Source organism: Eptesicus fuscus, chromosome 8 (genome assembly GCF_027574615.1).
Source record: "Eptesicus fuscus isolate TK198812 chromosome 8, DD_ASM_mEF_20220401, whole genome shotgun sequence".
Taxonomy (NCBI): domain Eukaryota; kingdom Metazoa; phylum Chordata; class Mammalia; order Chiroptera; family Vespertilionidae; genus Eptesicus; species Eptesicus fuscus.
In genome coordinates, this window is record NC_072480.1 from 35295404 (window position 1) to 35322189 (window position 26786).

The following is a 26786-nucleotide window of genomic DNA, read 5'->3' on the forward strand; positions in this document are numbered from 1 at the left end:
CCTTTTGAATAAGAATCACTAGGGTTACTGTGCAAAAGGCATATTCCTGAACTCCACCACATCTCTATCACATCAGAATATAAATTGTAGATGTCAAACCGATTGCATTTTTATTATAATTTTTATTCAGGAAAAAAATTAATGCCCAGGAAAGTTACTCTGGAATCAGTATCTGGATGTCCTTACCACCAGGATTTAGTCTCTACCATGTATGTGCCATGCATGTGACTCCTAGCTCAGCTGCCAATCTTCATTCAGAAGAAAGGCAATCTCTGCCTCAGAAGACCTGGACTCCCAGAATGGAGTTGTTATTGTTGGTTCCAAAAGACACTCTTTCTCAGATTGCCCAAATGCTAGAATATTCCAGTGATGAAGGTACAACTCATGAAGATCTGGGTAAGCTCCTTAGGGAAGAAGTACCACAGGTACCAGCTATTCTCATCAAAGTGCTCCCAAAATATGGCAGAGCCACAGAGAGTGTGTTCTTGTTGGAGCATGTGTGCTCAAAGTTATTCAACACAAAGTTCCTTTGTGGCAGGTGAGCAAAGGTGTTATTGGCCTTTGGCTGGGAAGCCAGCACCTGCTCACATTCACCTTCCTACTCCTCAGGAGTGGGGGCAGCCTCCGCTTCTTTTTCCCCTTTCTTCTTAGCCTGGGTTTCTGCTCCTCCTCCCCAAAACTTTTCTCTTCCCCTGTGGTGTGCTTCCATGTAGTTTTCTTTTTAGGCTGGCTGTCTGCAAGCTTTTTAACATAAAACTGGGCCATCTTCTCACAGAGTTCCACCTTCCCCAAGTCCGACGGGAAGTGGTACTTTTTAATGCAGGTGAGGAGCCAGCAATTGGTATTGGGTAAAGCCTGGCAGTTAGAAGGCTCTTGGGCCTATTTATAGAGACAAAACAGGGTGCAGACAACTGTAACATCTGCGAGTGTCACACATTTAAATGCCCACCAGAAAAGTCTTCATCTTCAAGTGAGTATCCAGCAGCCCCAGAATTCAACTCACCTCCTTCACATTCTCTGTGGCCTGCTTCTGATGGATGATGCCCAAGGTGAGGAACCTATCAGCAAAGGTCACCCATTCACTCGGGGGCTGCTAACTCTGGGGTACTTCCCAGAGCCCCTTATTGCCCACACAATAAGCAATAGCACTGCTCACAAACACAGGATCCATGGTCACACTAAAATTCTGGAAACTTGTTGACAGGAAATTTATGGGGAAATTGAGGTGTGAGGTTGGTTTGGCCAAAGTGGAAGTAAGGTGGTGCAGGGAGCACGCCAGCCAGAGCCCCACAGTACTAAGCAGCAATGAGGTCCTACAGTCCCTCCAATTTTTAGGACATGTTTTCAAGGTCCCAGCCACCATGGTGATTTCACAGAGAAAGGAGCCACTGATTCTTCTTTAACAGCTTTAGCACGTATCCTGACATCTTCACTCCAACCATCAACGTCATTCCCTAGTTGCCTCATCATAGCACCATTGTGAATGATTCTTAATTTATCACCATCTAGCCCATCCTCAATCCTGACTTATGTGAAGCCAGAATGCTCTTTCTAAAATGCATATCTAATTATAGCACAACTTACTCCTAAAATATTTCCATGTTTCTATATCACCTATTGAATATCTATAATCATTTTCATTAATATAGAATTCCATTATCTTACCCTTACCTATTACTGAAAATGATTGCTGACAGATTTTCTGCCTTTACCTTCTCCTCCACCAGACAATTTATTTATAGTTTTCCAAATAATAATAGAGTTTCCTCTGTACATTGGCATATAGGCTTTCATTTTGAAAAGCTCTTCCAGCTATTTGATGACCTGGAAAATGGTTACTCAACTCTAACTCAAGTATATTGTTTGTATGAAATGTCTCTGCTTTCCTAGTTTTGGTTGTTTATTATCTCCTTGTGTTCCCATTATGTTTTACATGATCTTATCATTCTTACTCTTTACATTGTTCTGAAGTATTCCTTTCTAGAAAACCATCATTCATTCCAAGTTTTTTCTATTGTTAACTCCTAAAATATTCTAAACAACCCTATTTTTAATCACTTGACTCTCCACTCCCTAATTCATAGGCAATCAGTTGATAGATGAGTACCAAGTCCAAGGATACCTGTTCAATAGACTGAACATAATACCAAGTGAACTAGGTGACTATATTTTATTTTTCAGGAATTTGAATTGGACATTATGGAGGCAATAAGGTAAGTTTTAGCAGAGACTAAAGCTGAAAAGGTCTATTAAAGGAAATTCTGAGGTAGTTTATGACAGACAAGGAAGAGTTAGGTTCATAAATGTTCATGGCATGCCAAACTTCTGAGGAAGTAAAAGTTACAAGTAAACAGGAGTTATATGGTTAATCAAGTGTCTATGCACAGTGAGGCAACTCTTAGTGGTGGTGGTAGTGGAGGGGGTCTCACCTTCAGGATGGGGGCTAGTTGCCAGAAATACCAAACGTTGATTAGAAGCTTGAAACTTTTAACCCCACCCCCCAACCTCCAAGGAGAGAGAGGGACTGACAATTGAGTTTATTACCAGTAGCCAATGATTTAATTAAACATGCCTACATAATGACACCTGAAAAACAACAACACAGAAAACAGCCCAGTATATAATGGGGTTCAGAGAGCTTTTGGGTCAGTAATCCATCAAGATACTGTGAAGGTAGTATATATACCAGGCAAGAGTCAGGCAGCTCCATACTCCTCTCCCCAAACCTTGCCTTATGAATCTGCTGTTCCTCAGTTGTATAGTTTATAGCATACTAGTCATAGCAAACTAGTAATAGTACGTAAAGTGCTTGCCTGAGTTCTGTGAGTCTTTCTAGTGAATTATAAACCTAAGTAGAGATTCTCAGAACTCCTGATTTATTAGTGGGCACTTGGTCAGAAATGTCAGTGGGCCAGGACTTGCAAATGCTGTCTGAAGTGGAGACAGTCTTGTGGGACTGGAACCTTTAACTTGTAAGATCTGAGGTTAACTCCAGTTTGACAGTGTCTGAATTGAATTGAATTTTTGGACAGCCAGTTGGTCTCAAAGAGTTGGAGAAGTGAAGATGTAAAACATACCATGTATTTGGTGTCAGGAGAGAAAAACAACAACAACAAAATAAAACCATCTCATTTGATGTCAGAAGTGGTGTGAGGAAAAAAAAAAAATCAGGTCAATATGTTTAATATAGTCTTTGAAGAGAATGTGTTTTCTGCTAGTTCTCTGGAAGCTTCCATCAATGAATGCAGTTGCTAGGCAAAAAAAAAAAAAAAAAGGTCAATGGGAAGAGGAGGGCCGTAGAATACAAAATTTAGTTGTTATAAAAAAAATATCTTGGTTTTACCAAATATTCACTAGAGGGCAAAGTATGTAAAATCAGAACATTTTATATATAAACCCTTATAGACCACTGAGAAGCCATGCCCTGAATTGAAAACAAATGAAAATTTAGTAATGACTCTTCTACTTTTTCTCACATCTGTTGCTTCTACTCATTGCATTTCTATTGAAACTAACAAAATTTTCAGACCGACTTTAGAATTTTCTTGAGATACAGATTTTCCAAAGCAGCAGTGCTAAGTGCATTCTCTAACTTTCCTGGTATACAACATAGACAATAGGTAGACAATGCCCTACATCCAATAAAAAGCAAGTAACCTAAGATTTAGAGGATAATATTTCTAGTCAGAATAATTCTAAGGTCCTTGATAGTGTATTCTCTTAGGAGAATATTTCTGTAATTTCAGAAAAATTAGGGATAACCTGGTATTATTTATAATTTATAAGGGAATTTTGCTTTTTTTTTAGTCACTGTTATACTCTCAGAGCCTGGACAATTGGCTATAATATATCAAGTATCAAAAGAAATCATAAAATATTAGTTGAGTGAATTAAATAATAAGTATAAAAATTTTTGAAGCTAAGGAGAAAAGACATAGGACCTAGATAACTTTTGCTATATTACAAATGATGAAATGTATCCTGGAAAGGTGGCCTTCTCAAAATCAGAAATCTGGTGAATTATTAATTACATCCATAAATTATGAATTAGAATTAAAACGAGAAGCCAAATGGTCAAAAATAGTATTCATTTTATGTGTTGACACTATACTTCTAACCAAATATTTCTAGTAAATATTATTTGATTGGGCATTGAAATTGCCTTTTGTGTAAGTAAAAAAAATAGTCAAATGTCAGAAAATTCATATGTTTAAATATCCTATTTAATAAAGAGGTAATATGCAAATTGACCATCACACCCTCGCACAAGATGGCCAACCCCATGTTGGCACCCATGTGGTCACAAGATGGCCAGCCACCACAAGATGGCTGGCAGGGGAGGGCACTTATGGGTGATCAGGCCAGCAGGGGAGGGCACGTAGGGGTGACCAGGCCAGCAGAGGAGGGCAGTTGGGGGCAACAAGGCTGGCAGGGGAGGGCAGTGGGGGTGATCGGGCCAGTAGGGGAGCAGTTAGGTGCCAATCAGGCTCCCAGGGGAGTGGTTAGGAGTAGATCAGGCTGGCAGGCAGAAACAGTTAGGGGCAATCAGGCTGGCAGGCAGGTGAGCAGTTGGGAGCCAGCAGTCCCGAATTGTGATCCCCCATAGGGATTGGGCCTAAACCAGCAGTCGGACATCCCCTGAGGGGTTCCAGATTGGAGAGAGTGCAGGCTGGGTTGAGGGACAACTCCTCCCCAGTGCATGAATTTTGTGCATCAGGCACACACACACATATATATATATATATATATATATATATATATACACATTTATAAAGATAGGTAGATGGATAGCTACATATAAATGATAAAAAAGACCTATCTGGATCTCTCTCTCTCTCTCTCTCTCTCTCTCTATATATATATATATATATATATATATATATATGCTATAATAAATATACCTTTTACTTGTTATCTATGCTTGCATATATCAATTTAATAAGTTCAAAAATTTCACAGATTACTAACCTCTCATTGAATATATAGTTCTTTTAGGGCAGAAATCTGAATTATTTGGAGCTTAATTTTCTATAAATACTACATTACCTCACCAGAGTGTTATAAAGCATGGAGAATTAATGATTATAGTATTTTTAAAATTCAATATGTTATAGCAATGTTAAGTAATAATGATAACAGTAATGCAAGATAGTATATCAATGAACCCTTACAAATGATAAATTAAATAAACCTATAATTATCTCTCTGCCAGAACCATTATTTGTTTAAAATTGAAACACTTTATATTTATATTAGAGGCCTGGTGCATGAAATTCATGCACGGTGTGTGTGTGTGTGTGTGTATGAGTGTGTCCCTCAGCTCAGCCTGCAACATCTCCAATCTGTGACTCCTAGAGGGGCGTTCGACTGCCTGTTTAGACCCGATCCCAGTGGGATTGAACTTAAATGGGCAGTCGGACACCCCTCTCACAATACAGGACTGCTGGCTCCCAACTGGTTGCCTGCCTGCCTGCCTGCCTGATTGCCCCTAACCACTTCTGCCTGCCAGCCTGATCACCCCCTAACCATTCCCCTGCCAGCCTGATCGATGCCTAACTGCTTCCCTGCCCCTAACTTCCCGCCCTTGCCAGGCTGGTCACCCCTAACTGCCCTCCCCTGCCAGCCTGTTTGCCCCTAACTGCCATCCCTTTTTGGCCTGGTCACCCCGAAATGTCCTCTCCTTCAGGCCTGGTCGCCCCCAACAGCCCTCCCCTGCCAACCCAATTGCCCCTAGCTGCCCTCCCCTGCTGTCCTTGTCGCCCCCAACTGCCCTCCCCTGCAGGCCTAGTCTCCCCAACTGCCCTCTGTTGCAGGCCTGGGTCCCCCCCAACTTCCCGCCACTTCAAGCCTGATCACCCCCAACTGCCCTCCCCTTGCAGGCCTGGGTCCCCCCCAACTGTCCTCCCCTGCAGGCCTGGTCCCTCCAAACTGCCTTCCTCTGCTGGCCTGATCACCCACAACTGCCCTCCCCTGCCAGCCATCTTGTGCCAGCCATCTTGTGGCAGCCATCTTGTGTCCACATGCGGGCAGCCATCTTTGACCACATGGGGAGGCCATCTTGTGTGTTGGAGTGATGGTCAATTTGCATATTACCTCTTTATTATATAGGATTTTATTCATCTAAAGACAGTATTTAATTAATTATTTATTCTAGTTTTATCCTAGAACTCATATACTAGGAAACAAATTGAACTATTAGGAAACTAAACACCAAAATGTTGTTTATGCACTCAACAATGGTGGAAATGTAAATTGGTGTGATCTCTATGAAAAACAGTATGAAAGTTTGTCAAAAAATTAAGAACAGAGCTACTATATGACTCAGCAATCCCTCTCCTGGGTATTTATCCCCAAAATTTTAAAACACTTATATGTAAAGATATACGTACCTTTTTGTTCATTGTACCATTATTTACAATGCCAAGACATGGAAAGAATCTAAGTGTCCTTCAACCAATGATTAAATAAAGAAGATGTGTTACACATATAATATAGAATACTCACACAAGGTGTCAAAACAAGCCAGAGGAAAATCATTTGGGCAAAAAATGAAATAGGATCTCAAGTCAAATTTATAGAAAATATTCCTTTATTAACTTTTGGTCGAGAATATGTTTGTATATTTTCAGAAAACAACTCCGAGACCATGTGGATTCCAGCAACAGAGAGGAATTGACAGGACTACTCCAGCCATCAAGACAGAAGAGAAGCAGTCCAGAGATGGAAGACGCTGACATTGCCTTGCCATACTAGCAGTTCACAGCTGTGCATCACTACAGGTTGCCCAGGACCAAACCAGAGAGGGTCAGAGCAGCATTACCACCATTTGTCCACCATCCAGAACTGAAATGTCATGGCTGACATGTACACATAAGGAACTGTGTGACATTGAAATTGGGTCTCAAAAGAACTGTTGGCCCAGAAAAAAACTCACTACAGACTGATTCATTTGCCTGTCAGCATAATCATTATTGCTTGTCTCATTTTCGGTTCTTATAAGTGTATTTCTAATAGCACATGATCTCATTCATCTAGGGGAAATAATGAACAACATAGACTGATAAACAAGAACAGACCCAGAAACAAGGAGGCATGGATCAGACTGTCGGGCCTCAGAGGGAGGGTAGGGGAGGGTGGGGGTAAAGGGGAGAGATCAACCAAAGGACTTGTGTGCAAGCATATGAGCCTAACCAGCGGTTAAGGACAACAGGGGTGTGGGGGCATGTTTGGGGAGGGGTGTGGGCTGGGAATGGGGGGATGAGAACAAATATGTGATACCTTAATCAATAAAGAAATTAACAAAAAATATAGAATACTATTCAGCCATAAGAAAGACCATTTGCAACAACATGAATGAATCTTCAGAGCATCATGCTAAATGAAATGTAAGACAGAAAAGGACAAAAATATTATTTTACTCATATGCCAATATGAAACAGAAAGGAACAAATGAACAAATAAAACAAACTAACTCATAGACACAGACAACAATATGAAGGTTAGCAGAGGGGAAGGGGGAAGGAAGAGGAGGGTAAAGGGGATCAAATATATGGTGATGGAACACTAGACTTTGGTGGTGAGCACACAATGGAATACACAAAAGATGTATTGTAAAATTGTGCAAGTGAAATTTGTATAATGTTAGTAACCATTGTTTCCTCAATAAATTTAATAAAAAATAAAATATTTCCAGTAGTAGCTCTTTCATGACTAACAGGATATTAACATAGACAGAAAAATACACTCCCTAATATGTCAGCACATAGAATGTTCATTATAGTACACTGCTATATTTCCTTCTTCCTCTCTCCATATTTTTATTTGAGTATGCATAGGTGTACATTGAGCTTTCCTACTTCAATAACAAACCCTCTAGCTATTGTATTTTGGAGGTAGATGCTGAAAGTAAGAGCAGTTTGGTGGAAAGTTCTGTTAAACCAACCAACAAATTCTATTGCCCTTGCCAAAATAGTCAGCTGAAATGAAAAAAATTACAGGATTGTCCTTTGATTTCCTAGGTTAGAAATGTTTTTTCTCACCCAGAGGAAAATGAAGAAGCTGTTATTCCAAATTATCATTAACTATAAGGAAGTCAGCTGAAGGACAAAAGAAGAGAGCAAAAAAGAAGAAATATTACATAAATGAAGATTAATCCCTGATCAAACTAGGACTCAAGCCTTCCTTCCCTCTAAACCCTTGGTCTGCAAACTGTGGCTCATGAGCCACATGCGGCTTTTGGCCCCTTGATTGTGGCTCTTCCACAAAATACGACGGCCTGGGCGAGTCTATTTTGAAAAAGTGGTGTTAGAAGAAGTTTAAGTTTAAAAAATTTGGCTCTCAAAAGAAATTTCAATTGTTGTACTGTTGATATTTGGCTCTGTTGACTAATGAGTTTGCCGACCACTGCTCTAAACTATTCAGATGCATGTGCCAGTTTATCCCCTCTGAGGTGGATTTAAGATGGATTTCATATAGGGTATATTGTATCAATTTCACTAATTCACAAATAAAAAATTTATAATTATTACTTGCCATATTAATTGGACATCTGTTCCACAGTGGTATGAATTCATTATTATACACCAAAGTATCTAGCATATATACATACATATGTCATAGTACATACATTTTAAATACCATGTATGTTTGGTTATAAAAAATTAATGACATTTTACTTACTTTATTTTTCTTTTATGATTGAGTCTTTTTTTTATTATTAAAATATATTTTATTGATTTTTCACAGAGAGGAGGGAAGAGGGATAGAGAGTTAGAAACATCAATGAGAGAGAAACATTGATCAGCTGCCTCCTGCACAACCCCACTGGGGATGTGCCCACAACCAAGGTACATGCCCCTGACCGGAATCGAACCTGGGACCCTTGAGTCCGCAGGCCGATGCTCTATCCACTGAGCCAAACCAGTTTCGGCTATGATTGAGTCTTAATGACCCTCAAGTTTCTTTTGTTAGTTTGCCTAATATTATTAACTAGAGGCCCGGTGCATAAAATTTGTGCACAGGGTGTGTGTCCCTCAGACCAGCCTGCACCCTCTCCAATCTGGGACCCCTAGAGGGATGTCTGACTGCCCCTTTAGTCCAGATCCAGGTAGGATCAGGCCTAAACGGGCAGTCAGACATCCCTCTCACAATCCAGGACTGCTGGTTCCCAACTGCTTGCCTGCCTGCCATGCTGATTGCCCCTAACAATTTCTGCCTGCCAGCCTGATCACCACCTAACCACTCCCCTGCCATCCTGATTGATGCCTAACTGCTCCCCTGCCAGCCTGTTTGCCCCTAACTGCCCTCCCCTGCAGGCCTGATCACCCCAACTGCCCTCCCCTGCAGGCCTGGGTCCCCCTCAACTGCCCTCCCCTGCAGGCTTGATTGCCCCCAACTGCCCTCCCTTGCAGGCCTGGTCCCTCCCAACTGCCCTCCCTGCTGGCCTGATCGCCCACAACTGCCATCCCTTGCAGACCTGGTCCCTCCCAACTGCCCTTCCCTGCTGGCCATCTTGTGGCAACCATCTTGTGTCCACATGGGGGCAGCCATCTTTGACCACATGGGGGCAGCCATCTTGTGTGTTGGACTGATGTTCAATTTTCCTATTCCTCTTTTATTAGATAGGAGGATAAAGGCCTGGTGCATAAGTGGGGGCCAGCTGGTTTGCCCTGAAGGGTGTCCCAGATCAGGGTGGGGGTTCCCTTGGGGAGTGGGGCAGCCTGGGCATGGGGCCAGTGGTGGTTTGCAGGCTGGCCACTCCCCCAGGCGACCCACGCGGAGGCCCTGGTATCTGGGATTTATTTACCTTCTATAACTGAAACTTTGTAGCCTTGAGCGGAGCCAAGTCTCCTGCTTGCTCTGTGGCCGCAGCCATTGTTGTTGGGATTTATTATCTTCTATAATTGAAATTTTGTAGCTTTAAGCAGAGGCCAAGGCAGGCCAGGGCAGGTGGAAAGCTTGACTTCCTCCATTGCCTGGGCAACCCAAGCCTCCTGCTCTGTCTGTGGCCGCAGCCATCTTGGTTGAGTTAATTTGCATACACACTCCTGATTGGCTTGTGGGCGTGGCTTGTGGGTGTAGCAGAGGTATGGTCAATTTGCATATTACTCTTTTATTAGATATGATTATATACAACTTCTAAGATAATTTTCTTTACAGCTCTTTTGATGTAGACCTTTCAAATCCAGAGAAACTTTTTGCTTCTGTTGTCCTTTCTCAGTTTTCTTCTTTTTCCTTTCCTTGGTGCTTAGTCTATCCCACTGCTTTTGCAATTTTATTTTTTAAAAATATATTTTATTAATTTTAGAGAGAGAGGAAAGTAGAAGAAGAGAGAGATAGAAACATCGATGAGAGAAACACCATTGGCTGCCTCCTGCATGCCCCCAGGAATTGAACCAGGAACCTCTTGATGCATTGGACTATGTTCAATCACTGAGCCATACCAGCCAGGCTGCTTCTGTGATATTATTGACTTCACAAAGTTTTATGAAATAGTTTAAAAATTCATAGCTCTGTAAAGCCTTTCTATTTATCTCTGGGTTTCTAAGTTTATCTCTACCCCTGAAGTGTATACAGCTAGATAATAATAGAGTTTTTCTATAGATATATAGGTAGATATAAAACAAATATAAATTAGATAGATGATTGAGAATTCATATTATATGTTTATGCTTATGTCTATAATATAATTGTATCATTTTACTGAATCCAATATACATATTCTACTCTGATACCTACCAGTGTTAAAACTCTGTATAGAACTCCCCATTACTTAAACAGTGGCTTGTTTCCAAAGAATACACTTTGGAAAGAGAAAAGGAAAAATAAAGCAAAAACTTCATAGCAGAGAAATCTGGTAAAGACTACCTCAGCCAGGTGATTGTGATTAACATTAACAATGAAATAAGTCATATTGATTTATCTACTCTTGATATGATGTGATGAGGCAAGAATTTATCTCTATATTCTTCCAACAAAAATCCCATAACCCCAGGGCAATCATAAAAAAAGAACAACAACAAAACACATCAGACAAATCTCAGCTGAGGGAAATTCTACAAAATTACCTGAGTTGTACTTTTCAAAATTGTCAAGGTCATCAAAAAACAAGAGAAGTCTGAGAGATTCTATGGCCAAAAGATGCTTAAGGAGACATGATGACTAATTGCAATGTAATATTCTGGATGGGTTTCTTGAATATAAAAAAAAAAAAACAAAAAACAAAAACAAAACTAAAGAAATCTGAAAAAAAAGTAGGGAGTTCAGTTAATAATAATGCATCAAAACTGGTTCATGATTGTGACAATATACTAATATAAGATTAATAATATGGGAAACTTAGAGGGAGTGCATGGGAACTCTCTGTTCTATATCTAAACTTTTCTGTAAATCAAAAACGTATTCTAAAGGAAAAAGGTTATTTGAAAAATATTAAACCATATTTGAGATCCTTGAGTTGGCCTAGTTTACGTGTTTCTATTTTTGACCTACTAACCTAAGGGCTAAACAAAAAGCAAGTTCAAAAATTTTCCTGGGCCATTTTTCCTATGTCAATACCATTGAGTTCTTACATTTAGATAGAGAAAAAAAATTATAAAACAAGGAAAGAGAAACAATAAAAAAGAAGTTCTACTATCAGGCTTTAGATTCGACTCTTAACCTGGTGGATTTACCAAAAGCCAGAGAGCTGTGCCAGTGTGAGCACCCCAGGTATATGAAATTCAGAGAATAGAAGTCAAGGCCTAGAGAATACTTGCCCAAGTTATTCTCTATTTATAGTTCATTTATTCCTTTTCCCACATTTTCCCCTATCCAGCTCCAAGCTCGGTAGAACCATTGGTGTCCTTTATTTACATTATCACTTTCCTCCCTGTTAGAATAGAGAAATGAAAATACTGAAATACCAATGCAATATTTATTGTTTACCACTAAAACAACAAATAAAGAAATTCTATATAGAATAGATAATAAAAATAATAAAATTTTAAAGTGCCAACAGGGTGTGGTCATGAGTTTTGGACATATTACATATGGTATAATCTTTAGTAATAGCTCTTATTTTTAACTCTAAATAAAATTACAGTGAAAGCCATATGAACTATATTGCTCCTATTCTAACTTCATTGTCCTCATATGTTTACATTTATGTAATTAGAATGACTGTATTATACTAATTTACTAGAGGCCCGGTGCATGAAATTCATGCATGGGGCGGGTGTCCCTCAGCCCAGACTGCATCCTCTCCAATCTGGGACCCCTTGAAAAATGTCCAACTGCCCGTTTAGGTGGGATTGGGCCTAAACAGGGCAGTCGGACATCCCTCTCACAATCCAGGACTGCTGGCTCCCAACTACTCACTTGCCTGCCTGCCTGATTGCCCCTAACTGCTTCTGCCTGCCAGCCTGATCACCCCCTAACCACTCTCCTGCCAACCTGATCAATGCCTAACTGCTCCCCTGCCGGCCTGATTGTCCCTAAATGCCCTCCCCTTCAGGCCTGGTCCCCCCCAACTGCCCTCCCCTGCTGGCCTGATCACTCACAACTGCCCTCCCCTGCAGGCCATCTTGTGGCAGCCATCTTGTGTCCACATGGGGGCAGCCATCTTGTGTGTTGGAGTGATGGTCAATTTGCATATTATTCTTTTATTAGATAGGATATTTAGGAGGTATATGTGACAATATGACATGTTATTACTTAATACTAATTGATGTCTCTTTTAAATGATTTTTTTCCATCTCATCTTAATCCATATTCTTCTTCATTTTTCACTTTCATCTAGTGTCATTTGATTTTTTTTTTTGTTTTGTTTTGTTTTTCATTGACAAATCTTTAAATATGAACTTATAGGAGTATAGTTTTCTAATCTGTAACAAATTTAGAGACTTAAAACAACATATGTTTATTATCTCATAGTTTGTATGAGTCAGAAATTCAGTCATGGCTTGGCTAGATTCTCTGATTAGGGTCTCACTAGGCTGTAATCCAGGTGTTTGACAGGCTATGTTCTCATCTGGTGGTCTGATTGAGGAAGATTTCACTTTCAGATTTTTCCAGATATCCCTCAGATTATTGTTAGATTTTCTTATGCTACTGAGAATGTAACCTGAGGCCTGGTTTCTTGCTGGCTCTTGTTAGAGGAGTTCTCAACTCTAAGAAGCTACCTACAGTTTCTGGAGGTTGCCCACAGATTGTTCCCATGTGAGCTTTCCTAATATAGCTACTTTTCTTATCAACACATTAACGGACGTCTCTATAGCAAGTCAGCTAAGAAGATGGGCTCTTACATAGAAAAAATAATCCAGAAGTGACATTCCATCACCTTTACCATATACTATTGCTTATCAGCAAATGACAGTTCCCTCCCACCACTCAAGGAGAAGGGATTACATAGGCATAAATATTAGAAAACAGAAAACATGGGCCACCTCTTGAGCCGCCTTACGTCCATCCATCACAATAATGCCGTTGTAGCATTTTTCAAAATATGCCAGAAGATATATATTTGTTCTTATATGAGTTGTCACTATATTATCAAACTACAGTATGAATATAATATCAAAATTCAGAACGTGCTTTATATAATAGTGTCATTTATGTAAAAATAGTTGATGTGATTTATCATTTACATATTTCTTTTCATATGTCTATAAATTCACAAAGTACCTTTATTTATAAGGTCATCCATGAAAATAACATATCAGCAGTTTTCTATGGGGAAGGTAACTGAGCAAATTTTTATTTAATTTATATTTGATTCATATTAATAATTACCTATTCAATAATTTAATTTAAAAATCAAAAAAATCTCATAAATATCATTAAAAATAACCAAAAAATCTAAACAATATCACGAAGTATTAAAGCTAAGAACCGTCTGCATTTTTTTCTGCAATCATCGGTGATGCTGTATCAAAGAGAAATTTCTAGTTGAAGGGTTAGAAAAAGCAGGTATTAAAAAGATAGCATATTTTAAATACTCTGACAGGTAAAACTATTTTAAACTTCCTAATTTTTTGTTGGTCCACAATAAAGCTGAAGAAAAGTGCAAAACACAGACATAGAACCCAAGGGATATTAGCAATTAGGAAAATTTACTGGAAAATCATGGTGACAAATGCACTAATCTCCAGCATCAACAGAAAAATTTGTCAAGTTTTCACATACAGTAATATCTATTTTTAAAAAGACAAACATATTAGCATTTAATGATTTGGTTCCTGGATACCAAAGTATGTTTGAGGTCTATGTTGATCAAGGACGCCAGTCTTGTTCACTTCCATTTTTCACTGTTGAAACTACCAGTGTAGAACTTTAAAAAAAACCAATAGGAAGAACAGTGTTTATGAGCTTACACTTTTTAAGACAAGTGCCTTTAAGAGACTTCAGAATGAAGTCACTGAGCAATATTACAACCATATTTTGAAAGCCTTTTAAATGAGCTCTTTGCAATGCTCTCATAAGTGCTCATTTCTGAGCTCAGCCATTTCTGTTTTGTTTCTGCCCATGACTTTGAATGTGGCCCTAGAGGCTGAGGAATATCAGTCATAAGCACTAGAGTCGGACTGTGGCCATAGTAGATACAGATGTACAAATCCATCTTCTCCATTTGAACAGTCTGCTAAATTCTGCATGCAGCTGTTGGCTCTGACTGGTTTTTAATTCTTCCATAATATGTATTCTGAAAATATTCAGATATATTATCTTTCTACTGTTCTATATCTCCTCCCTTGGAAGTATAATTTAGATACAGTGAATCTGATGATTACCTCAAATCCTTATATGTATCATGGTCCCAAGACATCTTTGTTTATTCTCTGATTATTAAAATAACATAATGAAGTAGAGCAAAACAACAAACATTGGTTTATTGTTAGAATAAAGCTATTGGCTAAGGTTCTTCTACACCCAATGTTCAATCAATAGTTTCAAACTAAAATGGGAGTAACGAGGGGAATAAATACACAAAATAGAGCACAGTTCTTGAGTAGAGAATGCAGCTTTCACAAACTTTCAGCTTGAAAAAAAATAGATAAGAAAACAGAACGATGGACTGATATGGGTGACATTTTCCCCACTTTCCATCACTGTTGGGGAGGTTTAGTCACTTTTCACTGATGCATCTTCACCCTTCTGTTCACTCTTAACTGTTTCAGAAGACTGAATCTAGTTGTTGTAAATGAGTGTAGCCAGCAGATTCCGTTTTTAACAGAAAACTAAAATTGGGCAACTTTCCCACTCGTGTCCACCCACAAGTGCTAAGAGAATATATCGGCAAAGTAATCGTGTGTCAACGCCCCCTTGCTGTAAATGAACATCTAGTAATGTGTTGCCAAAGGCAGCTCAGTTCTACTCTTTAAAGAAGAATCTTATAGTACTCATGAATGCAGACATCTATTCTTGCTCATAGCTAAATGCAGTCCATTTCCATTGAATAAGCTTGGAGCCACAGCCACACTTAGAAAATGAAAACAGTGATAGTTTTTCTCCTAAGAAACCAAGTACACAAACAGATTCATCCACATTATATGGTTTGGCGTCAGCCATCTGCAGAGCACAGGCAAATTCCCCTAATTACTGACATCTCTCTGTGCAGGCCTGTGTTCTCTGTGTGTGGTTTGCACTTTCCTTTTCATCAGCTCCCTTGTGGACCAAAAGCAACAATTCTACCAGGTGAGCTTCACAGATGCTGTTTCCTGACCTAGCCCATAAAAGGTCCATTGCTTTGTTTTTAACGGGAAATATTTCTTCTTGGATTATACAAGGTTAGTGCCTTTCAAACTGAGCCACCAGCCTGTAGCCTGTGTTCCAGCTTACAATCAGTATCAAAATTAGAAAATGTATTTACAGTACACCTGTGGCACACCAATTCATGACAGATAATGCATGTCAAAATTTAACCCATAAAAAATGATGAGTGAGAAACATGATGAAGTCAGATACACAGAAATCGAAGCAAGCAGCACTCAGTTCTAGAAAGCATTCAGGAGTCAACGTCTCTAGACAAATCCAAGGGCATGATGAAGAAAATATGTGAAGTTGGAAGATACTGAAACTATTTTTATACAGTAAGGTTATTTCTGGAATGTTTCTGTGAAAATTCCAGACTCTGCCCCTGTGTTTATGTCTCCTTGTTAATTGTCTTACCATCTGAGGCCACTATTTCTGTCATCTATACTGTTTTCTTTGACTTGTAGCCATCTTCTTATAAGCATCTCCATCTTGCACTTCAGTATGCATTGATTTCCTTTATTTCTATATTATCCTTTTGCTTGTAATCTTTATCTTATAAAGCTAAACTTTGTTCACTCATTCCACGAATATTTATAAAGTTTTCCTTAACTTATATTTGTTTCCTTTCAATTTATATATAAGAACCTCAGGTTTGGTGTTATAAACTTGTTTTTATATCATCTATCTTAGCAGTTTTTAACCTTTTTCATCTCATTGCTCACATTAACTAATTAGTAAAATTCTGCAACACCCAAAACATATATTTTTTGCTGATGTGACAAAAATAAGTATAAATGTGAACAATTTACCAAATAATAATCCTATCTAATAAAAGCCTAATATGCTGTGTCCGGTCATCTGGTTGGCTATTCAACCAATCAAAGTGTAATGTGCTAATGATATGCTAAGGTTGCTCAACCACTCATTGTGTTGTGCACTAACCACAAGGGGCAGACAGTCAACTGGTCGACCAGTTGCTATTATGTGCACTGACCACCAGGGGGCAGATGCTCTGACCAGTAGGTTAGCTTGCTGTTGGGGTCTGGCTGATTGGGACTGAGTGAGATGGGCTGGACATGCCCTGAAGCCCTCCCACAGTCCCTCCCTGGCTGGCCAAATTCCTGTGTCCCTCCCCTGCCCTGATTGTACACAAGTGGGGTCTCTCGGCTTGGCCTACACCCTCTTGAAATCCAAGACCCCTCGGGGCATGTTGGAGAGCTGGTTTTGGCCTGACAGAGGAATGACCAGTAGCTATGAAGCACATTGACCACCAGGGAGCAGACACTCAAGGCAGGAGTTGCCCCCTGGTGGTCAGTGCACTCCCATGGGGGAGCACCACTCAGCCAGAGCTGGGCTCATGGCTGGCAAGTGCAGCGGTGGTGGTGGGAGCCTCTCCAGCCTCTGTGGCAGTGCTAAGGATGTCCACCTGACAGGGAGTGGGCCTAAGCCATCAGTTGGACATACCCCTAGGGATCCTGGACTATGAGAGGGTGCAGGCTAGGCTGAGGAACCCCACCCCCCAAGTGTACAAATTTTGTGCACCAGGCCTCTAGTAATGTTAATAACAATAACAACAATAGTAATAATTACCTACACCTATTGTTCAAAGTGACTTTTTAAAAAAATCAGGTGCCTATACTTGTATATAAGGATTTCTGGTACCATGAATTAACTAATCAGAAACAGCCTTATTATGCAAGGTGATCAAAAAGATGCAACTCTATTATATGACCTGTATAATTATGCTTCAAGACAGGCTATTCATACCTGACTTCTACTGTGTTGGCTGTTATTATTTTTTATTTGATAATCTAAGGTATAAGAGGCCAGTGCCCCTGACTAGTCAGGTATTGAATGTTTTAAATATTTTTGTGGCACACCTGTTGAAAATTGCCCCTCCCCCCCATATCCTATAGCATATAGGATGCAGAGGGAGAATTTAATAAAGACATTTTAATAAAGAAATAAAGAAAAAGATAAGGTAGAATTATAAGCAGATATAATTGAGATAAGTATTACAATTTAAATATTCAGTGGGTATATTATTTGATATATTGGATCTCTATATGTAAAATCAGGAACAAATTTCTTGGTGAAATTGCAAGTTAGGTCCTGAACTAGGACTGTTTGGTATGCTAAATAGGGGACAGAATTAAAGTCAGAGTAGAATTCTCAGAACCATAACTAATTGACACAAGAGATAAAGAGAAGCTTTTATAAGATAACATTTAACTTTAGGAATGGATGACCAAACAAATGTTAATATCATATATCATGAATCAAGGTTTGTTTTGGATATGTCCAGTATTTCAAACAAACAGACAAAACTTTTCTTTCAGAATTGGTAGCTAAGTCTTATGCCCTGTCCACTTTACTATCTAAGATGAATAAATACTTCATTCAGTATTTATTTAGCAACTATTTACTGGGTTAACAATAGAAAAAGCCAAATAGCCACAAAGATTCATGAGACTTGGCAACTTAGTCACATACTAAGTTGTGACTAAGTATTTTAATTTTTTAAAATAGTTTTTATTGATTTCAGAGATGAAGGGAGAGAGAGATAGAAACATCAATGATGAGAGAGAATAATCTCTTGGCTGCCTCTTGCACGCCCCCTACTGGGGACTGAGCTTGTAACCCGGGGATGTGCCCTGACTGGGAATCAAACTATGACCTCCTGGCTCATGGGTCCATGCTCAACCACTAAACCACACCAGCCAGGCATACACATGGTGTTTTAAAACAGATAAATTGACCCACTGTATATTTGAAAGGACTCTGGAAACATTTATAATCTAGCCTTGGGATTCAGAGAATGGATTCACAAAAGAAGAAGTGCCATTTGAATTAAGTGGTGAGGAACAAGTAGCACTGAATTGAATATTGAACAATCCAACTAAAGAAACCTTTCCTGTGCAAGGTGATGGAAACCAGAAAGCATGTTACAGTAAGGAAAATTTCCAGGTTCCAGCCTTCCCTACTTATTCATCCTTTGCAAGCAAAAGAGTTATGTTCAGCTATGTTTCAAGACATAATGTACTTTGTCTAGGAATTAATCTAAGAAATATTGACATTTAAGAAAATCAACTCAAGGTATTGACCATCTAAAGGTAAAAAAAGATAAGCCATAATTTAAATTTGAGTGTTGGCTTCATTTCTCCATTTTGTAGATGTTTGAAACTAATATTCTAATATGATATAGAAGTTCCACTTCCTCAAATTTCTTTGAGAAACTTTACTATCAAAGTTCAGAGCAGTTTAAGATTAGAGTGTATTTTTTTAAAATATAACATTGAAATAATTATTTATATTTGAACAGTTGCATATCATAACAAGACATCTAGTAGTAAAGCAGATGTTTTACATGATGGTTTTCTTCAAATAATGAATTTACAAAAACAATGATGAAATCAATATATACACAATATATTTTACTGATAGATTGCCTTATATTTTGAAGGATTTCTTTTAAAGTAAAAAAAAAAAAACCACACACAATATCCTCTGACTAAATTTTAACTTCTTGCTAAATTTGTATTTAACATTCTTCCCATGTGAAATGAAGGTGAGGAAATGACTTTGTTAAACTTGAACTAGAGTTCCGTGATTTCTTCAAATTGTGAGAGGAGCCTTAAGATAAAAGAGAAGTGGGATCACGTTGCCTTTCTGTTTCCACAGAGTGCAGACCTCCTTCTAGTCATAACAAAGTTGTCACAGTCTCATCTTTGTGCCTGAGTGTTGAATTGCGTAGTAACCAAAGGTAAATTAAGACAGAATTGGGAAAATTGAAAATTAGACAATCAAAGATGTCACTTTCTTACTTCCTGAAAAATGCTCCAAAGGCTAGAATGCCTAGGAAATTTTTGTTTTGTTTTGTGATTTCCTCTTCTTTTACATTTTCTCCATGACAACTCTCTACTGTGCTCACAATAAGACTTTCAAAACGAGTTAGTGTGACCAAGTGAAACTCTTAGCAGACAGAAAGAAGAAAGATGAATGCCAGCTCTCTACTTCATATCACCTACCCGAGTCTTTGCTTGTTGTCTACCTTTGTTTCAATGTCTTACCAGCTGAGCAGGTCAGGGAAAGAGTTATTGGTCCCATTCAGCACCAAGTCAAAATGTGTCTCTAAGCTGCTACCGCAAGAAGGGGTTACCTGGTAACAGTCCCTGCTCAGGACCACCTATGCATCAAAAATCACTACAGCTATCAGACAACGAGTGAGAGAAGTTGTTTCTTGTGGACACTTCTCTAGTCACATGGTCAGTTGTGTCATCTCTTCCCATTTTATCAACACTTGAACAAGATCCTTCCAAAAATTAGTTGAAAACCACCAAAAACAGTTGTTACTAGAAAATTAAAGTGTATATGTCTTTTATATGGTATGTTGACAATTTCAATATGCACAGAAATAGTGCTTTTTATTTAACAACAACATCAAGAGTGCTGTTAATCTTTCGTGGCTAGAGAAAATATTCTAATACTGACACTGGCTGTCTGTTTTTTGTCACCTTATTATCTTGTCCTCTTCAGTCATCTTCTGATGAAATAAAAAGATTCAGAAGTGGGCTGCCTGCAGAGCTTGGGCACCTTCGGCGTTCATTTAAATCCAAAATGTACTTTGTAACAACCAGGATTTTTTTCTCTCTAATGAGGTAACTAATGATGTTCAAGTTTTCTGTGATTTTTTTTTTTTTAATTTATTGGCTATGTTCCTCTGCCGCTCTTCCAGTTTGCATGTTGTCATTGTGCGGTGCTATGAACTGAACCTACAGTCTCATGGTCTCTTTTATTGAATCATCCTTCTAAGCCTGCTGAGCAGCCAGATTATACTTTGTGGTTTGATGGGCTAAATGGCCTCTCTTATCTCTGCTGATCCCAGTGTTTCAATGATCCCTTTCCTTTTTGCCCTGAGAACATCATGAATAGATACTTGTCCTGCTGGCATCATTTTGAGTATGAATTAGAAAAATGGCTGTAATTTTGTAGTGCTTTTTACATGCCAGATACTGTGATAAATACTTGACACACATTATCAAATGTAATCATCAAACATAAAAATATAAGACAAAGGTACTAAAATTAACCACTTTTAGAGGTCAGAAATTAAAATCTGAGAAAATTTTCATATTAAGTACAGTTCCAGAGGTAATAAGTGACCCAAGCTTGTTTGACGTCAGAGTATACACATTTTCCCACTAATCTCAACAGTGTGAGATGTAGTTTGCAGGCAATGTGAGACAAGGAGAATAGATGCCTTTCTCTGACCATGTTTTTTCTCTGATCATGTTTCAGTGTCTTTCAAAAGCTTGCCATCCTATTTCCACATCTAAAGAAATAATGGTCTGCTTAATAACAAAAATGTGGCTCTTGGACAGATTATTAAAATTGACCTGGAAGTTAAGATTATATTTTAAAATATTTTATCATTTTCCTCCCATCAATGTGTTTACCCAGCATTTATAGTTAATTGTCTCAAACAAGCAACCAAATCTAACTTTGTTATCCATAATTAAAATTGTGGAAGACCCAAAACCATCACTCCTTTCAGTGTTTAGACTGTGAAAGGGAAACAGAGGGAGTTACATAAGTGGAAATTAAGGCACCGATTTTGTTACCGATAGAGTTACTGTAAAATGTGGTTCAGGTTCATTAGAATTCGACTGAGTCGCCTATTCAAACTCCAACGGAGCTTCCTGGGAAAGCAAGACGTAAAGCAGTAGTTCTCCACTGAACGTGATCCCTCTCAATCGACATTTGGCAATATGTGGAGAAAGTTTTTATTGTCACAATTTGGGTAGTGCTACTGGCAACAAATGGGGATAAGCCAGGAATTCTGATACACATACACAAGGTACAAAAGATTCTACAAAACAAACCAAAAAACGATCTGATTCAAAATGTCAGTGGTGCTATGGTTGAAAAACCCCGACCTAAGCTCAAGAAAGTGACCAGCATAGAGTAAAATGTGTTTTTTTCTTGAAGGAAGCAGATCCCTAAGAGAAGGAAGAGGGGTGATCCTGACTACATTTACTCAGTTCCTGCTTTAAAAGTTATCAATCTAATAATTTACTCATCTTGCCCTGGTGAGGATTAACTGAAGAAGCTAAAAGGACCAAGGCTGTGTTACACTAATTACAGCTCCTCAACAAAGAAACCAACAGAAAGAAGAAAGGAGATTTTCATTCTTTATACGTATTTCCATAATGTGATTTGTTCACATTTTAAAAAAATGCTTCTCATAGCATGGGCCCATGATAATGAAGATGATTTGACTTTGTACCATACATTTGTTTAATTCTCTTTCTGAAGGATAATGATTATTATTTTTGTACTTAGGACTATCACACAAAAAAGAGTAACCAATTGCAACAAGTACTTTTACTTATGCTATCTTTTTAAGCTCTAATAAAGTGCACATATAGACTTTTCTTAGATGGAAGAAAAAAGACAAAACTAATATAGTTTGCAGAAGGCATGTTTGCTTTATTGATTAAACAATTTAAATTGGATTTGACTCGTTACTACAATGTGCCAGAAGCACTGAATTAGCCCTAGTATTAAATGTAAACAGGAGTGAGGCAGAAAGGAGAACAGATAAGCAGAGACATTTGAATCACTACAAAAACGGAGGTTCAGGTTGCTGGAGCAACACAAAAGACAGAGTCCAAAAGATGCCTCTAAATTTACTTCTTTCTTCTATTTTCTGACTCCTCTTGCTATTTTTATGTTCTGAAACGTGTTAGTTTTCCCTTTCCTCTTTCTTTCTGAGAACCTCAAGATTGGATAATGCTGTGAAGTTTTTAGTCTGCAGTCAGATGCTATGCAGCTTTTCATTGTCCATTGTTTTGATGTCTATATACACTAATATAAAGTTTAGCTAGAACTATGAAACACTAAACTTGAAACTACCAGGCCATTTACACAGAAACATAGGCCATTCTTAAAAGAAAAGAAGCAAACAAAAAACAAGAATGACAGCATATTACCCATTTTAAAATTGTAACAAAAAGAAAAGACCAAATACCAAAGCAGAGGCAATTTCTAATAATAACAGAATAATATTTAACACTTATTAAAGATTTACCATGACCAGACACCATATCTATACTAATAAAAGCATAATATGCTAATCGACGAATGGCCAAACAGTAGAACGACTGTCTGGATGACCTTCTGGACAACCTTCCAGATGAAGCCGGGGCTGCAGCCACCTTGGCTGTGAGGGGTTGAGGCAGCCACCGGGGCTGCAAAAGCCTACTCTTGCATGAATTTCTTGCATCAGGCCTCTAGTAGATCAAATAATAGCAAATCATATACATTATGTCATTTTATTCTCACACTATATCTCTAAGGTTCTATAATAGTCTCCAATTTACAGATTAAATAAAGTGCTTAATGTCAAACAGAGTACAGTGGAATCCAGACTTGTTTGTTGACTAAATATCCTATCATTTTAGCCATTATGTGAAAATGACTTCATTAAAGAACCATCATAGTAATATATATTATGGGATTCATTGGTCCCTAAATGTAAAAAAAAAAAAGAATCATTAATATTATGACAGTATTCAAATACTTCAAAATTCTACCTTGTTTATATCATAAGGTTTAACTACATCTAAATATTTTCTCTTAAATCCTTTTATGTAAATTAATTTTCTTTAATAGAAATTAAATTTCCTGTTTGAAAAAATAAAAGGTTAGTGGAAGACTCCCAGATGATCTGCTTGAGCAACAGAAAAAAAAATAATTAAGGGGTAACTGATTGAGATATATTGTAGAGAAGAAGAAATATAGGATGGGAAAAAGTAGGTTTACAACTGTGAACAAATGAAACAGTTTATTCTTGTATTATTTATTAATTGTTGTATTACTTTTCATATGAAAAACCTACTTTTGCCACACCCTATAGATTTTTAAAGAAAGGTGAGTTCAGTGCACAAATATTGGCTTTGAAGTATATTGTGTATAAATGTTGTTTTTGAGGGTTTGGGAACACCCTTGTTCTGAAAGTAGCACCCTTTTTTCAAAAGTGTTCTTCATACTGTGTAGTTTTAGAGGAGTCACCCCTTCTTCACCTTTAGCAAAAGGGGAGACATGTGAGTGAGATACACCAAGCGGAGACTGCATCTCTGGTCACAGTGAGTATTTTGACAATAGTGTATAATGCAACAGGGCCAGTGGAAATTCTCCCCATAATTTTTGTTGGCAGTATCTGAGAAGAGTGAATGATATGTGAACTGAGTACTATGTAGATATTAATCTGCCAAAATCATCATTGCCACCATGTTATAGAACCTTTCTTTTATTGACACTTTTACAGAACAAAAGAAAAAGACTGATACATCTCTAGAACACAAAAATAGATTTTTAAATATGAGAGCTCCCAAATTTCCTTGTTTTAAAAAAGTAATTTTTATTCAAGCATAAGATGTTGATAAGGCATGTAAGTGGCAATATCACCATCTCTCACACTCCTCAACTCAGCTGAGGGTGGAGTTGTATGGACTATGCCCACATGCTGCAGTACAAATCCCAGATTATTAATCAGCTACCTCCTCCCACTGAACATTAGCTCTTTCACTTGCAACTTAGTTATCACCCTTTATATAAAGTCATTCCATATCACTTTGCACCTTTCCTAAAGGACCAATGCAATTTGCCCGTCTTTTCTGATGACTTGAACATCTGCATCACTTTCTTCCTCTCTTTATGCTTAATCATTTATAGTTTCTTTAATAACAATGTCAATGATTTATTGAACTCCTCAATTCAGTAACCATTATCCTCAATTCTGTCCTTTTAATTAAACTGAGTTTTAACTTCATATGAGTTCTCTTTGGATTTAGAATTTTCACATTTGTCTTAGTCATCCCATAGCACAGTTAAAACCTCAAAAACTTAAAATAGGATTTTCCCTTTTATGGTAATCTCTAAAAAGATTATACTTTGTTTCTTTCAACACTTAGTATGAAATCCCTTTCATCAACACTTTTCAAATTATACTTAACTTCATTTTTCAACTTCAAATCTCTTTTTCCTCTATTTTTAAAATTAAATTGATTGGGGTGACATTGGTTAAATATGCTCATATAGGCTTCTATGTTATAAGAACTGTGGGTTTCTATGTTATAAGAGCTGTATATCACACTGTGTGTCCACCACCCAAAGTAAAATCTTCTCCCATCACCATATATTATTCATTTATTCACACATTTGTTTAATTCTTTTTTAAGTCTTACTAGAAATTGGCCCAATATCCATCCTATTGATCTGACACAGATTTCCCCTTAACCTTCAAAGTCCTATGTCTCATTAAATCTATTTATTTTACTTTTCCTCCCTAATATTTATTTTATTGACTTCATATGTATTATTTCAACCCTGGCTTAGGTACTTCATCTCTTATTTGGACTCCTAGTCTCCTTACACATTTGTTGTTTTTCTTGTCTCATTTGTTCTGCTCCTCACACATTTTTTTTTTTAAATAAAATATTATGATGTCATCTCTTGCTTAAGACCTGTTAATTGTTTTTATAGTTTATAAAATTTTTTCAAATCCTTGCTGTGGCCAACAGGCCTCAATGGTCTAATCCCTACCTCTCTATCTTTTCCATCTAACCTCACACCACACAATCAGCTTGGTCTTTAAAATTCAAACATACTGTCGTTCTTCCCATTCTTTGATCATGTTATACTTTTCACCACTGATTGTTTTCATGCTCCTGTTCTTCTGACTGAACTCCCTCACCTCTGTCCAATTTCACCTAGTTAACTCCAACTCAAAATTAATATTTTCTTCCACTGAAATACTCTGGGAAACCTTGCTTTGTGCCTTAGCTTTTTGGTCAGGTTCTGTCTTATATAGATATTTTGACTTATATCAACAGTTGACAACTGTTTAACTCAATAGAAGCTGCTAAATACATACAGGCTAAATGAATGTATAAATAGAAGAAAAAAAAAGTATTGAGAAAATATTATGTCCCAGACACTGTGCTATATATTAGATATACAAAAAAAAAAAAATGACATGGAAACTGTGGGCACAGTAAACATATATATGTTTGAACATATTATAATGTGATAGTTCAAGCCCAGCCCCATTAAGCTAAGATTACTGCAAATGCCCAAAAGAGGATCTCCTAACATAGTTTGAGGATGAATTTAATGGGGAAAAGCCTGGAGGTAGTGATACCACTTAGAAAGTGGAGAGGCCTTGTCATCTCCAAAACTTACACATTTTCATTCTTATCTTCCTGGGATAAATTGGTGTGAGGGGAAAAGACAAAACAAACAAACAAAAAACAATTCAGTGCTGCTCCACAATGGATCATTATTTAATTCATTTAGATTTTCATTGACTGCCAACTATGTGTCAGACATTGTGCTAACCTGGAATTATAGAAATAAATAAAACTGCCTTTGTCTTTATATTGAAGTTCACTTTAGCAGAAAGGCTTTTATGATACACTATAATAATAAAAGCATACTATGCAAATCCGGAGGTCCTTCTGGAAGACCTTCTGGACGAAGCAGCTGTGGGATTGAGGCAGTCGCCCTGGCTTGGAGGGAGGGATCCAGGCAGCCGCTGTGACTGCGAAGGCCGACTCTTGCATGAATTTCGTGCATCGGGCCTCTTGTGATAAATATATTTAAAGTGAAGTGCCAGAGAATATGGAAGTACCACACAAGACCATCTAAGCAGCCAGATGGATCTGGAAAATTTTCCTCATTTGCTAAAATCTGACATGAGTCTAGAAATATGAATAAGATTAAACCAGTTGGATAAAACCATTTCAATCAAAAGAATAATCAAAGGATGAGTTTGGAACAATATAACTCATGTTGTTTGGTCTTACGGTGTAGAATGTTTTAAGGTCTATTTAGGTATGAATCTGTAGTTGTGGGCATAGGAAAATCATGAAGAGTCTTATAAGCCATAAAATAAGTTTGAATTTTGCCAATAAATCAGTAGGAAAAATTTAAAGTTGAAAAGTAATATGAGATTCATGTTTACAAAAAGTAAATTTGGCAAATCTGAGAACAAA

The 26786-nt window shown here is 37.8% G+C and overlaps 1 pseudogene; it reads right to left on the reverse strand.

Annotated features, from left to right (window-relative positions):
• Window positions 1-353: 353 nt before the first annotated feature.
• LOC103288411 (elongation factor 1-gamma-like) lies at window positions 354-25456 on the reverse strand (annotated as a pseudogene).
• Between the last annotated feature and the right edge of the window lie 1330 nt (window positions 25457-26786).